We start from the raw sequence: 14880 nt of genomic DNA, 5'->3' as shown, positions 1-14880 counted from the left end.
ACACAGAGAGAGAGAGAACTAAAATAAAAACTATCAAAAGCAATCATTCTAAATGTGCTATGGTAACACAGTTAAAACGCAAATATACCATAGAACTAAAAACTATCAAAAGCAATCATTCTAAATGTACTATGGTAACACAGTTAAAACGCAAATATACCATAGAACTAAAGTAATATGACCAGCACTACTTGCTACCTAGGATAAAAGTGACTGGTTCTAACACAAACTAAGCCTGCATCAGTCATTCTAATGATAATGGCTTGTAAAAAGCATTAGGTTTCCAGTAGAGAAACTATTCTGTGAAAGTCAATAAATCTTTTCAAAGTTTCATATCTGTAAAACCAGGATAAAGCTGCAACTAACTTGAGGTCTGAACATGGTATCAGATCAAATAGTAAGATTCCCAGGCATCATGTAAGATAGAAGGGCCTCATGCAGAAAGGCCGCATATGCTCTCTGGCTCCTGGAAAACTTCATGTGCATAATATAAAGTTAAGTTGCCAAAGAAGTAAACTGTAGAAGTTCAGCGAAGTTTCCGTTGTGCCATGACTTTTAAACCTTGGGAATGGTGTAGTCCATCAGGCTTTTCGTAATGCTTGGTGTCATCCATTTAATAATATGTTCAAAGATAAAAACTGGCATGTTCGTAATAGTAACTACAATCCCAGATGTTGACAAAACATCTGAAATTTGAGAATTCTTCAATCCGGTGACATTCTGTCTGTTAATTTCACAGATATTCTGTGAGAAAACCGTTTCTGGCTGCAGAACTATCTTTCACTATGGATGATATTTTTCCACTTTTAAAGATAAAACCAGCATGTCCAGTACTATCCTTATGCATAGTAATTGTGCGTTCAAAGAGCCTGTCACGAATAGTCATAGTAATCTTATCTCCAAAAGCCTGTTTGAGCACCTTGTGGGTATTATCAGAGCTCCAGCCTGCACAGTTCTCCCCATTGATCTGGAGTACTTTGTCTCGAATCTTAGGCCAACCAATGAGGCTGGAGAATTTGCCTGGACTGGCTGAACAAATATACCATTATCTACTGATTCAAGCCTGAGCGCAATTTTTCTGTCTTGATCCTTACGCAAAACAACTTCACGAATCCCTTGCTGAATTTCTGCTCTATAACTTCCAACATCATTACCATTACAGGAGCCACCATCTAGTTTATACTGGAAGGTCTTTCTACCAACTGCCCCTGAGATGGTGCTCCAGGGACCATGACCATATTTGCTCATATTTCTTCTTCATTGAAACTCAGGCCCCTGTACTGAGACAGCTCTGGATACAATTTAGGATAGAGATTTTCATCTTGAGAGATGGGAGCAGAAACTTCAGACAAAATTGCTGGGTTGGCAGGGTTTGCAAAAAAGGCACTTTGAGCCTGAAATACTTTGTCTACCTTCAGGTTTCCAAGAGATGGGTACGGAGACATTTTTGCAAGATTTTTCTAGGCGCAGGAATCCACTCACTGCCGCCACCACTGCCGCCACCACTGCCGCCTCCCAAGTCTGTGCCCCCGCCACTGGCAGACTCCCAAGACCCCTGTGATGGCCATTTCCTGACTATCCAGTATCACTTCCACCTTCTCCCTTTCTACTACTACCTATCTTTTCTTTTGGTTTCTACCCTTCATAAACACAAACCAAAAGTTGATCCCGCTCTAGAGATAAGTCCAGATCGACTTAAGCCAATCAGCACTTTCCAATCCCCAGCAGGCGCTCATTGTTTCAGGATCAGACATAGAATGTAGGCCCGTCTAATTAGAGTAAGAGCGCTGGAGGTGGGTGGGGTGGGGGCGGGTAAGATTTCACACCCCTGCCCTGAAGACATTTGGCAATGTCTACAGACATTTTTGCTTGTCATAGCTCAGTGTGGGGGTGGGGAGTGCTATTAATACCTAATGGGTAGAAGTCAAGGACACTTCTTAACATCCTACCATGCTCAGGGCAGACCACCCCCACCTCCAAGAAAAAATTATCCAGCCTGAATGCCACTAGTATCAAGGGTGAGAAACACTGAATTAAGCATCAAAAACTCACATAGTTACAAAGGAGAACAAGCTTTAGAATAAAGCTAACCCAGTAGGAAGTAGAAGAAAAACACAGAAAGACACGGTATCTGTTCCTTTAGTGATCGTGTCAGTGACCTACCAAATCGAAGCTGAAGTCCGAGGACTTTTCACTTGTATAAGCCGATAAATCCCCTTTATTTTTAATAGTTCTCAGCTGTAATTGATATTCCTCTAAACCTGTGAGTCCTGCATAAAAGAATGGAAAGGGGAAATATAGATATGAAGAAAAAGTAGAAGAGAGGAAAGGATACAAGAAAGTGACTAGAGGAAGCAGCAACTAGAGCTGGAGATGCAGAGAAGACAAGATGCTGTCCGCAGTTTGGTCTTTTTGACCTACCAGGTGGGAGTTACTAGAATTAACATTGTAGAGGATGAAAGAAGATATAAATCATGATCTTTTCCTCAAGGGAACATAGACATTTATCGAGGAGGTAAGACACACATTCACAAAAAGAATACAGAGAAGATGGAAAAGAATTTTTTTAAATATCACATAAAAACACAAACCATAAAAGAAACATCTGATATTTATAATCACATTAAAATTTAAAATTTTCATATATCAAAAAACACCATAGGCAAAGCGAAAAACACAGCACAGAATGAGAGGAGGTATTTGCAATTCAAAATGCATAAAATTAACAAAGGATTAGTATCCAGAATATAACTCCTACTCAGTATAAAACCTTTGCATAAGAATGGTAAACATTAAATTCATAATAGTGATTACTGTGAGAGGAATGGAGGATACCAAGTATATATATATATATATATACACACACACATATCTATACACACATATATATGTTTTATTTCTTTTTAAAAATCTGAGGCAAATAAGACAATGAATGAAGATAAAAAAGACAATCTGATGAAGCTGGCTGGTAGAAACATGAAGATTTTTAAATATTATCCTCTATTCTTATATATATGCTTTAAATGTTTTATAAAATATTTTTAATGAATTCCTACAAATAATTAAGTAGAAAAAATTAGAAAAATGGGCAAAAAATATGAGAAGAGGAAACCCAAGTCTAATAGACATATGTAAAAATGATGTTCAGCCTCCCCCATAAGAAAAATGTAAATTAAGCAATAACGAGATACAATTTTTCATTCATAGATTGGCAATATTTTAAAGTTTGACAATACGAAGTGAATGATGTGGAACAACTGGAACTCATACTGCTCTTGGGAATCAATGTAAATTGGCTAAACTTATTGATGGTAAGCATACCTATTAGTGTTTTAGAAGGTCAATATATAGTATCCTTCTCTTTTCAACCAAAATTCTGAACCATTTGAGGGAAACTAAAGAGAAAAATTAGAATCAAAAGGTAGTGTTTAGAAACAGAATATTCAGACGGGACTATAACTGAATTTGATCAGTAATTAATATAGGTTAGAAATACAGTGTGATTATCTCTCACACATAAATACAATTTCTATTTGGACTTTGTGTCTCCTCACTTTAGAGAGTGAGAATGTCTTTTTAAGAGGATGGAAACAGTTGATTTTGTGATTGTATGAAAGTTCAGAAACGCTTAGTAGGGTGTACATAAATCCGAGTAGCTAAAAGCATAGACCAGTTATTAAGCTATTGTTCCTCAGACACAAGCCCATCTTCTAGTTGGCTTTTAACACTGAGATTGGGCTCCGCACACCACATTTCTCCTTTGCCAGCTGAATCTTTTTAGGGATCTGACAAAAAGGGAGAGACTTCAAGGCTGGAGCAGGAGGATGGCACATGCTCCTTTATGTTTAACTTCCTATTGGCTTCCTATGCCTGCTGATGCAACTCTACATTGCTTCTTCCTCATTCCAGAGCAGTTCAGTCCAGAAGCAGTTGAATCCAGCTTTCCAACACTCATAGCCAGCCTCCTCATGTGTTCAGTCCAGGAGCAGTTGAATTCAGCTTTCCAACACTCACAGCCAGCCTTCTCATGTTCCCTCAGAGACACAAGCCCCAGCCACGCAGTGCTCCTCCTCAGAGGTCTGAGTTTCAGCTCTCTGAGGCCTGTTCACTAAGTTTCTAAGTTTGAGTAAGTCCAACTTCTTCTCTTTATTCCTCCAAGCCTAGAAGCGGTAGCTATGTCCTACAATTTTCTATCTCCATAATAGCTGGGTTTTCTCTTTTAGCTTTTTCATTTACCATGTTAACAAATTTTTATGCCTGATTAACAATTCTTTATATTAAATTCTATTAATATAAGTATAGTGGTTTCTGTCTCCTGATTAGATGGTAACTAATTCAGATAGAAATCAAAATACCAGATTTTTTTTTTACTTAGAAGGTTAGATTGGAGACTTCTGGGTTAAGATAAAAGACTGAACACATGCATCTAATTCTGTATTTTCTAAAAACTGTATTAAAAGAAGAAAAAATGAATTTTTAAAATTAAAACATGGTTAGTACAAGAGAAAATGAGACAAAATAAACAAATTTTGGAAGCTGTTAACCAGATTTAGTAGAATGCGGAGAGCCAAATCCCAAAGTGAGAAAAGCTGAGAACCAACACAATTTGTGCCACAAAAGGCACAAAAGGCACGGGAATAAGCAGTGTCACCTAGCCCTGGAACTAGAGGTAAAGGGAGAAAGCTAAATTAAAAACAATAACAACAACAAAAACAAACAAACAAACAAATAAAACTGTGTGAAAGCTGCTTGAGAAGCAATGAGATCCTTAGATTTATTTTCCACCTCTTGCCACTGGGAACCTGTCCCACATTCCATTCTAGCAGAACTCTAGAGGTTTACAATCTAGAGCAAATAGAATAGCCTTTAGATTGGGAGGTAGCAGACCCATTTGAGGACAGAAGCACCAGGCTCAAATAAGATTATGAGTGGCCATGTGCATATTGAATCATGAGTCCAGAGACTTCCAGCCCTCCTTCCCAGTCATCCCCCAAGCCCATGTAGAAAGATTCTAACCTTCGAAATGAGTTATTGGAAGGGCTTTCTCTGAAGAGTCTGACCTACATAACTGACATTGAGGGTTCTCAATAAATAGCCCATCAAATCACTTTGAAATTCAAAGTTAGCAAGACTATCCATATGCCAGAGAGCATGAACCAGTTTACTGGTTCCTCATTCTTGAATAAAATCACTCTTGATCAGCCAAGGATTATGAGACACAGACATTTGGGCAATGTCTCTAATGTAGAAAACAGAGTTTTAAATATTTTATTTGTTAACTTAGTGAAACTGACTATGCGATGGGAAGAAGTCTTTTTTAAAAAAATAAAAATAAAAGAATCATTGATATCCACAGAGAGGAGAGATATTATATTGAATTTTTAAAAAGGAGAAACATTCAGAAAATGAAAAAAAAAAGAGCTCTTAGAAATATCAGACTTGGTAGCAGAATTTTAAAACTCAATGGAGTTTGGCAGTTTCTCAAAAAGTTAAACATAGAATTGCCCACCAATTCCACAGCTAGGTGTATAACCAGAAGAGAATTGAAAACATATGTTTACATGAAAACTTGTACATGTATGTTCATAGCAGCATTATTCATAATAACCCAAATGTAGAAACATCTCAAATGTCTGTCAACTGATTAAGAAACATCCCAAATGTTCATCAACTGATTACTAGATAAACAAGATGTGGTATAGCCATACAATAGAATATTATCCTGCCATAAAAAAGAATGAAGTATTGTGACATACTAGAACACAGATGAACCTTAAAAATAATATGCTGTCTATGGCCATGCTACCCTGAACAAGCCCGATCCCGTCTGATCTCGGAAGCTAAGCAGGGTTGGGCCTGGTTAGTACTTGGATGGGAGAACACCTAGGAAGACTAAGTGCTGTACGTGTTAAAAAATAATAATAATAAATTAAATTAAAAATAAGGGATTGTAAGCTGACAAGGTACTTGCAATCTGTGAGGTCAACCAAGGGTTGCCTCACCTAAAAAAAAAAAAAATCTTGAGACGAATGAAAATAATAATAATAATAGTATGCTGAGTGAAAGAAATGAGACTCAAAAGGCCACATACTACATAGGATTGTATTTATATAAAATGTTTAGAATAAGTAAATCCATAGAGACAGAAAATAGATTAGTGATTTTCAGGGGATGAGAGTAGGAAGGAATTGAGATTAACTGCTAATAGGAACAGAGTTTCTTTTGTAGTTGTTAGAAATGTTCTAGAATTTGATAGTGGTGATGGTTGCACAACATAGTGAATATACTAAAAATCACTGAAACATACACTTTGAAACGGTGAATTGCATGTTACATAAAGCATATCTAAATTTTAAAATGTTATTAAAATAGAACTCAGTAGAAGGACTGAAGGAAAAAGTTGAGGAAATGTTCCAAAAAGAAAAATTAAAAATACAAAGATGGAAAATAGGAGAGAAAAAATTAGACATTTAATGAAAAGGAGAGCAGGAAAACTAAATAAATTATTAATTAAATAATTCTAGAAGCATTTCCAGAACTGAAGGACATAGATTTCCAGATTGAAAGGACCCTGTTAGTGCCTATAGCAATAGATGAAATCGATTCCACTGAAAGGCACATGGAGAAAATTTGTGACTATTTGAGGACCAAAAGAAGAAGATTCTACTAATTGAGAAGGGAGTGGGGATAGTGAAACAACAGGTCACATGTAAAAGAGAAGAGATCAGAAGAATTTCAAACCTCTCACTAGCTACATTGAACTGGAAATTTCTTTGAACTTCTGAAGGAAATTATTGCAGTAGAATTCTCTCCTCCACCAAACTACTATAGAAGTAGGAGGATAAAACAAAGACGTTTTCAGACACGCAAAGTGTATTGGATATTTTCCACTTTCCCTTCCAGACCTTCATCCTGTTTTGTGCACTAGGAGAACTGTTTTAATGGCCTTCCTCAATGGGCTCCTTTGCCTTCTAGTTTTGATAATAAGAGAGTAAGAGAATGATATTTATTCCCCTTGCCTCTTCTTAGTTTCTATGGATTGTTTATCCCTCTACCAAAGGCCACAGCTCTTGTTAAACATCCTCTCCCATAGCTACTCTCTCCACATCCTAGTAACTTCTTTCTTGATCCTGTAAGCCTACCATCAGGTAGTTATTGATACATTAATGGTGCATATCCACCACTCCAGGGTCCAATGTCTTAAAGCAACCACTTGTTCTCATAGATCTGCAGGTCAGCTATAGAAGTTGGCTGATTTAGGTTGGGCTCAGTTGGGCATCTTTACTTCATGCTTTGGTATGCTGTGCTTCTCACCGTAGGTCTATGGGGTAGCTGGAGCAACTCGGCTCCACATATCTCTCATCCTTCTTGGACTGGTATGTATATTTCTCTCATGACGGTGGCAGGGGCTCATGCAAGCAAATAAAAACATGTGATCCCTCTTAAGGTCTAAGCTTGGAACTGGCATGCTTCCATTTCTATACACTTCTACGTTGGCCAAAACACCATGTGACCAAGCCCAATAATGAGAAGCAAGAAAGTACACTCAACCCATAATGAAAACATGAAAGTGTATGGATAAAGATAGGTATGAAGAATTAATCTCAGTTATGCAATCTACCAGCCCTACCTTCATCTTTACGAATGGTCCCTTTATTAATCTACTTCAATTACATTATTTGAGTGTGTCACGTGTTGCCTTATAGGCTCTAGACTGATGTAATAATAGATATCAAGAAGGGCCCAAGAAAACTGTCCCTAAAACAGAGTTCTGATATTCTATTACTGTCATATTTAAGAAGCACACAACGAACCTCCAGGAGAAAATGGGATAATGGTAATTCATGGTATTCAGTGCCATCGCTGGGACTCAACTTATCATTGGTGGTGGCAAGAAAGAAGTTCAGGTGGAAAGCAATAGAAATAAAGTGACTATGGTACTTAGTCACCATGGCGACAATAGTGATCACAAAGATTGTGAAGTCAGCTGGCTGCTTCTGATGGCTCCAAAGAGAGTAAACAAGGAAAAGAACATATTGAAAGGCTTGAATACCCAACTCAGAACCAGGTGGAAAATTAGAAAGTCTCTATGGTAACTCTAAAAGATTTCTCCTGTAGTCTCTGGACTGATATGGATGAGGACCAAATCTAGAAAATGATTTTTATGGTTGCAGAGTTGCAAACTCGATTAAATACTCACATCCTTCCATTTTAGTCTCTTATAATAAGCTGAGGGTATTGATGGGAAAGAAATGGGATCCCAAGATATGTGATAAGACATTCGTGCAGACAAAGATGAGACTGAGAACGTAAATGTGCAAATCCTCTTAAGCCTCCCTGAATATCCTGCAACCCCATTTACACTGAATAAAAACCTTTCAATAGCTATGCCAAGGAAATTCAGTTTTCCTCAGGAACCATCTCCACTATCTTCATTGCTTCCAGATCCTCAAGGAGAGTTAAATGGCAGCATAGCTCAGATTGTAAAACATAAGACCTTGGCCTAGAGGAGACAGACTATAAGCTAAAAGGGTTATAGGACTTCATGATCTTGTATTTAAGCAAATTCTAAGGCACTTAGACCAAGAAGTTATGCTTAAGAACATAACTTAAGACTTGATTAGCTAATATTTTTAAATGAGTGCACAACTGGGAATTAGGATTTAATGTCATGGTTTGAACACTTGGGAAGTGGTATTAATAGTCAACTAGGTTGGCCAATCTCAACAGTAAGCTACAGCCAGTAATAACAAAATGACAGAACTTCCCTGGCATGCTATAGACACAGAACAAGTCTAACTGCTAAAGAACATGAATGCCAAAATTGATCTATTACAAGCAACATGTTCAACCACACCCTAGCCGTATTCCCTCAGGAAGTCTGAGGATGCTCTATTCTTCCAGGCATTAAGAAATGAATTGAACTGACCCTGATTCTAAAACCTGAAATGCCACCTTGGTTCACTAATTAGAGAATGAAAGTCAGGTAAAAGATGGAGTTTTCATCTAAGTCCAGTGGGACCACGGATCTATTTCATGGTTCCCAGTTTCAGGAGGCATATTTGAAATAGATATACTTAGCAACTAGAAGAATCTTCTTATTTGTTCCCTGGCCCTCAGACTGGGGTCTATTATGGCCAGAAGAGAGGCCTAGAACTGTCCTACCCCAACATGCTATCCCCTACCAAGCTAGCAACTCAAGAGCAAACCCATTATCCTGGAGGAATTACAGAGTTAGTGCCACCATTAAATACTTGAAAGAGCCAGAGGTGTGATTCCAACCACATCCCCATTTAACTTCTCTCCTGGCTCTTGCGAAAAGCAGATGGTCTTGGAGAATAGCTGTAGATTATCACACACTTAATCGTGGTGCCATTTGCAGCTGATTATAAGTGTAGTAACTTTGCTGGAGGAAAACAACAGGAGCCCTTGGAAGTTGGCATGTAGATGTTAGCCTAACAAATTCTCTCCTACTCCTCAATCTTATCACCAAAGATAATCAGAAGCAATTTGACTTCACTGTGGCAGGGACAACAGTATACCTTCACTGTTAATGCTCCTGCTCTTTGCCATAACAGAGTCTGGAGAAAACGTGATCGTCTTGATATCCTATAGATCGTCATACCAGTCCATTACATCGATACCATGATAGAAAGCTCGAGGGCTTGCCACATTAGCGAAATTCCTAAGGATCTAGTGGTCTAGTTCATGTCAGAATATATTCTCTAAAGTAATAGACAATTGGTTTCATCCACCCACACACAAAAAAAGAAAAAGGCACAGTGTTTGGCAGGACTCTTTGGATTTAAAGGTAACACATATCACATATGAGTGTGTCGCTCCTACCCATTTATCAGAAATTCATAACAAGGCTGTTGGTTTTGAGTGAGGTCTAGACAAGAAAAGATTTTGCAATAGGCTTCTGAGCGAGCTGTCCTGGCACTTTTAATTGTATAGGACAAAGCCGATCAATGATAAGTGGATGGGGCAGACAGTGCATTCTCCGCAAAGATTATTTTGCAAAGCTATGGTCAAGGAAAGCTTCTTTTGGGTGGAGGGCGGGGGAAGAGGTCTGGGGTGGTATGTTGTAACGGAAGGAGTCTATCCTAGCCAGAGAAACAACTAAAAGGCTCATGTATTTGTATTTAGCTTTATTTCAAAAACTCCAGTCTCAGGAAAAAGTATCATTCTTTAACTAGAGAGATCACACAAAGCTCAGAGTTCTCTGTCCTCTGGTGACACAACCAGGATTGGGTACCATGGGCATGCTGCTACTATCCAAGTTCTTCCAAATCCCAACGTAATCGGCTGAGTGTTTTAGTTGTCTTTGCCTGCAGCGCCACCTCTGGCTAAAATGGTATCAGGCAGCGACCCAAAGTGGGGAAAAAGAATATGATGTCCTGGGTAAATCTGCACAGTGTAGTGACACTGGCCACTGATATATCCAAAGATGATCTTTTAATAGTTTTTCATTCTATTATAACCACCGTCCATTTTTCCGAGCAGAGAATGGCTGTCCTAGAGGTGGTTTCTCTCTGAGCTCGTCCCTAACGTTGGCACTTAGAGGCTGGAGGAAGGGAAGGAATGGAAAGGGCACCCTGTGTAGTCTTGCCTTCCTTCTGGCTGCTGCGATGCCACTTGGCCCCATCTCCCTGACAGTTGTCAGCGTCCAGCGAACAGTGGACCCAGAGTCTCATTTTGCGACCAGCAGAGAGGAATCGAGACACCGCCCTTGCCCTTGTCCGGATCTCTCCAGAGAGAAAGGGATCAGAACCCTAACTGCCAGTCGGTGCTGCGATGGCCGGGGAGGCCGGAGCGCAGTGAATCCGATCAGAGCGCCCCCTTCGTCGTGGGGGCGGGGAGGGGGGTGGGTTTGGAGAGCAGCAGGGGCTGGGCGGCTGAGCTCCATTCCAGCTCCTGCTCGGAGGAAAAAGGGCAGGCTTTCCAATGCTGCCTGCCCTTCCCTGAGGGGCCGCATCCCCTCGCAGCAGGGCCACCGCCCTGGACAGAGAGCCGGCATGGGGACATTGGGGACTTTTTTTTAGGGAAAGTGGGGACAGAGGGTGGCTGAGCGTTCCGGGTGAGGCCTCAGGGGAGCAAAGACGGCTCCCTTTGCGCAGGGGCTGTCCTGGGCGGAGATGATGGGCGGTGCAAGCCTCAGGCAGTGTAACAACTTGTTTCTCCTCTACCACACAATTGGCGGCGGCTTTTTTACTGTCGTGGTTAGCATGTGGCAGGCAGCCTTGCCCTTCCTCGCTGTACCCCGGGCAGCCCACTCCCGACCGGGACCGCGGAGACCTGGGTCTCCAGCAAGCCTCCGCTCTGTCCCCACGTCCCCTACCCATGCCGGGGACTATACAGTAGGGCAGGGGCAGGCAATGGCAAGGTACTAATTGTGTTAATGAAAATGGCAAACACATCCTTTCCATCTGGCAGCACAAAAGGAGAGGCAAGCAATTACCCACTACTGGAGAGCTAAAATATTTGTCAGGTTTAGCCATAAAACTAATATCCCCAATTACTAGAGCCTCGCTAACGAGATGAATACAAATTGCTTTTCTTGGTTGCAAAAGGAAGAATCTGCCGCATAAAACCCAAAATGCATGTTTTGCAGGAATCTCTGCCATCGAGACAAGTATTTTCTATGTCTGAGGATTCCGGGTAGTAAAGCTGGAGACGATGTTGGATGGTTGGTCACACACACCCCGACACTGCAAACTGGGGTGGTGTGTATGGGAATGTCCATCTGGAGCCTGTGCTCCGAGGACTCCAGAGGTCTCTGGTCAATCCCCAGACCTGCATGACCAGATAGCCGAGGACCCCACACATTCTGATGACCCAGTCACTTTTCCCACATCATCTGTGCAGCCTTCCAGGTCTCCTGCAGCAAGTGGTTGTAGCCCACTTACGGCCAGATATTTCTGCAATTTCCGACATTTTTTTCCTTTATGAAATTTGTATATAGCAAAAGCTGGGTTTGCTTTAGGCAGAGCATATGCTTCATATTTATTGGAATAAGGTTTCTAGTTCCTTCGCATTCTGTTCACTGATATTCCGTATGTTAAAAATATCTCCGCTTTTCCTCCTGATACTCAGTAGTAGGCAGTCACAGTTTTCCTCTGTAGTTTTTCTGGATAGAAACCAGAACCTGCTCTCCGCAGCCCAGGGGAGTATTCTGTACCTTTGGAGAGGATGACCTGATTTCCCGCTCAAGAAGAGAAATACTATTTTCTTACTCTCCATCAGTTTCACAGATAACAATATCAGGCAGCCTGATTCCAGGGAGCGAAGACCCTTATTTTAGAAATGAAAAAGCTAAGGCCAAACACTTTGTCTCTCACTTAGGGATTCTGAATTCTGATTCCTCTTGCAAATCTACAGTGTATTCAGTGTAGGAAGCAAAAGAGGATCTGAACACTGTCTCGGATTCAAGGAGATTGCAAATAAGCTCAGCAGGTGCACTCTTCCCAGCAGGAGTGGGCTGTAATCCCCCCGAGGACCTCACATACTGAGACCACAGCTGTAACAGCCTCAGTGATTTCCCAGAGGTCTTATGGGGTTAGGGGAGGTTTTGGGGGGTGGGTGGCCATCATCCCCGCGAAGCCCCCAAGAGATGCGGGGAGCTATACTGTCTCAGCAATGGGAAATGACTTTTATGAAAACTCCAGCAACAAGAGAACAATGAATAAGCCAGAATTATTCACATTTGAAAAACAGAATTTGGAGTTACGATGGTACAATCGATATCCAAACTCGTGTGTGTGTGTGTGTGTGTGTGTGTGTGTGTGAGAGAGAGAGAGAAATTTTTGTTACCCGTGTCATTATAGAAAAAGGTTGCCACCACAGCTCTAGAAAAGGAAGGGAAGGAGAGAGAGAGAGAGAGAGAGAGAGAGAGAGGAGAAGAGAAAATCAGAGAGAGACTGAGATGGTGGGTTGGGGAGATGTTTACAACTGAGAAGCAAGAGATCTCCTTGGAGGAGATCTCAACTGAATGTGCCCTCACCTGCTGCAAGAGTGAGATAGAGATTAAGTTGCCAAGGTCAAAGCTGACTCTACTTCACTGGCCCCAGCGGCCCCTGGGAAGACCTTTCCCCCTCAAATTCATTTTTATGAATGACTTCAGCTTGTCTTCTTGTCCAAGTCAGGAAGCTGTCCAGACCTGGGCTATAGGTTATGGTTGGGTAGACTCACTAGCAGATCAGGTACCCACCCTGGATCTCAACCTGTCTTCTCTGGTCCTGGCCTCAAAAAGATTCTGTAAGCAGACCAAATGTAGGAACTCTTCATATTTCCAATATTCTTTTGTAAGCTGGTCATTTTTTACGCAAAGTGCCTTTTCCCACATAAACAACACATTTGTTCATTCACTCGACAATTGTTTATTGAGTGACTACTATACCCAGTGGTGGGGACACAATGGTGAAAAACAGACACAGACGTCACATTCCCAAACCAATCCATAAAAAAAGCTACGTAATCAGTAATGACACTACTTTTTGTGTGCGGGAGAATTGCATTCTGAGCCCCATCTTGGACTACCTGGAAAATAGCATTCCCTGCCTTGGAAATAGCAGTTGAAACTCCCACCTGGTCCCTGAGCAACTGCAGCCACAAGTAAGAAGCGCAAAAAAGCACTATGCATTGAGTGCCTGCTGTATGTCTGGCTGTGCTAGCACCTCGCGTTCAACTATGAGATACGATTCCACGAGACAGAAACATGCTCTTGGTTTACAGATGAAGAATCCAATTCTCAGGAGCCAAGTAAGTTGCTTAAGGTCATACAGTGACTTAGTGACTAAGCTAGATTGTGGGCCCAGGCTGGTGACACCAAAACCCATGTTCTTTCTTCAAGTCATCAACCGACTGCCTCAGTTAGGGCTTTGGCCCAGAAGAGGCAGCTTGAGAAAATAGGGACTGAGGGCACCTTTCCAGGGCTTTGGCCACAGGGTGCCACATGGCCATGGGGAAGTGAAGCGTACAGATGCATAGATCACTCGGAGTCAGTGATTCTGAAACGAAGCCCTGAGTACAGCAGCTGTTTCTCCAACACGGCCCGTCACTGTAATCCACCCCACTGCCTGCCCTGGAGTTCTCACGACTGACCATGTACGTAAGTCACCAAGACTCATCTGGAGCTAAGAACCCTTTTTCTCCCATGTGTTTTCTTGGGGAGACATTGTAGGCAGAAGGAAGTAATAAGAGTTGCTTCTGTAATAGGAAACCACACTGCCTGGGGCACGGACTTCTCTCCCCATGGGACCCAGGAAGCCAGGTTTCCAGGGTTCGGTTCCAAGTCCTACCACACTTGGATCTGTCCCCTTGACCAAGTCACCTCACCTTCTCCTGTTTCTTCCCATATCATCTCCATAGGGTAACGCTCTCCCCGTCCTTTCCCACTAAGAGACCCCATGGAATGCCTGTGCATAGCAACCACCAGCTGTGTGCACCCTGAGTGACATCCTTCTGTTTCTACCATAGCCAATGCCTCTCTCACCTTCAGGTGATTACTGTCTATGGCACTACACAGGGGTGGCCCCATTTATCTCCCAAATGTCTTTAGACTTATTTGATTGACTAAGATGACTGTTTCCCCACCACCACCCCAGGGGCCCAACAAGGTTATCATGGCTTTTAATTGCTTAGGTGAGTGAGAGCCAACAGCAGCTTCAACTTAAAATGGAATGACTCTCAGCCTGGATACCTGATTTCTGGTTCTTCCTCTGCCACTAATCAGATCTGTGTTCTGGGAAAGTCCTTTATCTCTCTGGACCTGTTTCTTCATTCGTAACAGAAGATTAAACCAAGTGTCTCTAAGAGTCTTGGCAGTTTCCCGATTTTGATCCCCTTACCTTGGAATCTGAGCCATCTTATACTTCCTTT

General features: G+C 41.5%; 2 pseudogenes; one reads left to right on the top strand and one right to left on the bottom strand.

The window, feature by feature from the left end:
* Positions 1-555: 555 nt before the first annotated feature.
* LOC102885679 lies at positions 556-1445 on the bottom strand (annotated as a pseudogene).
* Positions 1446-5789: 4344 nt separating this feature from the next.
* On the top strand, positions 5790-5908 carry LOC112482531 (annotated as a pseudogene).
* Positions 5909-14880: the final 8972 nt, after the last annotated feature.

This window comes from Pteropus alecto, unplaced genomic scaffold, assembly GCF_000325575.1.
Source record: "Pteropus alecto unplaced genomic scaffold, ASM32557v1 scaffold135, whole genome shotgun sequence".
NCBI classification, from domain to species: domain Eukaryota; kingdom Metazoa; phylum Chordata; class Mammalia; order Chiroptera; family Pteropodidae; genus Pteropus; species Pteropus alecto.
This window is presented reverse-complemented; position numbering and strand designations above follow the sequence as displayed.